General features: G+C 49.9%; 1 pseudogene across 1 annotated transcript; it reads right to left on the minus strand.

Annotated features, from left to right (window-relative positions):
- Positions 1-608: 608 nt before the first annotated feature.
- LOC101561224 lies at positions 609-2,348 on the minus strand (annotated as a pseudogene). Its single transcript, XR_192844.1, has one exon. The product of XR_192844.1 is annotated as an ezrin pseudogene (transcript).
- Positions 2,349-2,562: the final 214 nt, after the last annotated feature.

Genomic DNA, 2,562 nt, shown 5'->3' on the forward strand with positions numbered 1-2,562 from the left:
GTCCGCATCTTGTACAGCAATTAACCACTAGAACGAATGTATGCAATGTGTTAATTATTGAAACTGTCCTACCAATTTGATTTGAAACTGTCTCATTGTTATTTGTTTCTCAATAAAATTATGGAAAAAAAGAAATGTAAAAAAATGAGACAATACTGAATACAGTTAAAGAAAAACATGTACATGTACAGAGATGAGCCCTTTATAGAAATCAAGAACAAGTCAATGAGTGTAAGCTTTTTTCAAGGTTTGGCACAGATGTAAGGCACAGTGTGATTTAACAATACTGAACCTTGCACACCTGCGAGTATGAATTTGTACTTGGATTCTACAAGTACTGTGATTCCATCTGTCCTGCTCCAAGAATACAACAGGAAGTGTTTTGATAAATATAAAAATCAGGTCATTTTTGGCACTATGATACAGCTGGGAAAAATAACCAGGCTGGTGCCCGGCCTAGAGTGCTTCCACCAGTACCAGCTCTTTAGAGGACCTGGAACTTTGTGAAGGGGTTTCTAGATTTAGAGCACTAAAGAGCCAGTGTGCCCAGGCTGCCCACACTCTCCCGGAGAGCCCTGCTCCAGACGCCCTAGGCACTGCCCTGGTCTCTACAAGGCCTCAAACTCATCGGTGTGCTGCTTCGTGTTGCCCTGCTGGATCCGGCACAGGGTCTTATACTTGCCCTAGCCTAGCCTCATGTTCTCATTGTGGATGATGTCCTTGAGGGTCCTCTTGCTTTCATCTCTGGCCTGGGACAACTCGCTGCTCATGGTCAGCAGCTGCCACTGCACACGCTCATTGTTCTCTGCCTCTGTGGTAATGTGCTTCTCCTTGTTGCAGTGGTCCAGGATGCCTTGCTGGAGAGCTCGGTGCTGCAGCCCATGGGCTCTGCGCCCTCCTCCCACAGGTTCTCATGCACATGGTAACTCACATACTCATACATGGGCGGCAGTGGGGTGCCGGGATGTCATCACCAGGTGCAGCTCTCCTGGGTCTTCACCAGGTTGTCCTGGGCGTCTTTGGCCCTGTGCTGCCACTCCTCCACCTTACCCTCCTTGTGCCACCACACCTCCTCCATCAGGGCAGTCTTGGCAGTGTACTCTGCAAGCTCCACAGCCAGCTGCTCCTGGCTCTTTATCTGATCCACTGCCTGTCTCTCCAGATCTGCCTTGGCCTGCAGGGTAGCCACGCAGCTGGCCTACAGGTGCTTGGCCTCCTCCTGGGTCGCTTCCCTCATCCTCTAGCTGGAAGGCTTTCTGAATCTGGTCGGCGAGTTCTTTCTCTGCCTTCTTGGTCTCCTCATAGTCCTGCAGCCGCAGCACCAGCTCCTCCTTCTCCTTCAGCATCCACTCCTTCTCCCTCTCAACAGTCTCTCTCCTCTTCTTCTCTGTCTCCAGCTGCTGCCGCTCCAGCTGCTTCTGATGCTTCTCCTCCCAAGCCTGGGCCTCCATCTGCTGCACCTCAGTGGTGTCAGGCTTCCTGCAGCGCATGTAGGGCTCATGGTTTCCCATGCACGGCTGCAGGATCCTCTTGTTAATCCTCAGGGGTGGGGCAGGGAACACAAGGTCGGGTGCTTTCTTGTCAATGGGCTTAGTGACAAACTTTTGTCATTGAAAGAGATGTTTCTGATTTCACTCCAAGGAAAGCCAATCTTTGGGGTCAACTTATCATCTTTCTCATAACTATTTAGTCCAAGGGCATCAACTCTAAGCCAAAGGTCTGTTCCTTTCTTATTTTTGATCTTGAAATAATTGATTCTGTACATCTCCAGGCCCTGAGCAAACTTCACGTCCTCCAGCATAGCACTATCTGTGAGCATCCCACGGTGTTCTGCGTGCCACAACTGGATCCGATCCTCCCACTGATCCCTTGTGAGTTTGTGCTGGTCCATGACTCTCTGTGGATCAGCCTCTCAGAGCTGAGGTACTCAGCCTTGTGCACCTCCTTGTTGCAGTCTGAACTTGACCTGCATGGCGTGGGACCCCAGGAGCACAGCTGTCTCAGGGGGACAGTAGATCTCATCACTAGGAATGCCCTCCTCCACCTAGAGGAGAACAGCTTCTGCGGGCTGTCCTGGATGAACTCCTCAGGCACGTCTTCAGGGTAGAACTTACCTGGAACTTGAAGGGGTTCTGCTTCCTGGCCTCTTGTGCAGACACGTTTTTATCAAGTTTCACCCAAGTAGGAAAGCCTTTATTGTCCACGTACTGGAGGCCAAAGTACCACACTTTCCGGAGGTCTATAGTCTTAACCACCTGATTGAAAGCTGCTTGCTGGTGGTATTTGGCTGGATGGCAACTCAGCTCGGTGTCCATGGTGGTAACCCGGACGTTGATTGGCTGCAGCATCTTCGGTTCCTGGTGGGCTGCCCCAGGCTCTGGAAACTCGGCTCCACAGCAGGCACTGAGACGGCTCTGGCGACCTCTGATGTATGATTCTAATACACAAAAATTGTTACTTAAGTCAGATATCTCATTCTTTGCTTGCAAACATATGCATTCTATACTGTTGGTCCTCTTTGTGTCCCTTTGAAATCTGCATAAAATATGTTTACTAATAAGA

The sequence above is a fragment of the Octodon degus genome, unplaced genomic scaffold (assembly GCF_000260255.1).
Source record: "Octodon degus isolate 3935 unplaced genomic scaffold, OctDeg1.0 scaffold00205, whole genome shotgun sequence".
Classification (NCBI taxonomy): domain Eukaryota; kingdom Metazoa; phylum Chordata; class Mammalia; order Rodentia; family Octodontidae; genus Octodon; species Octodon degus.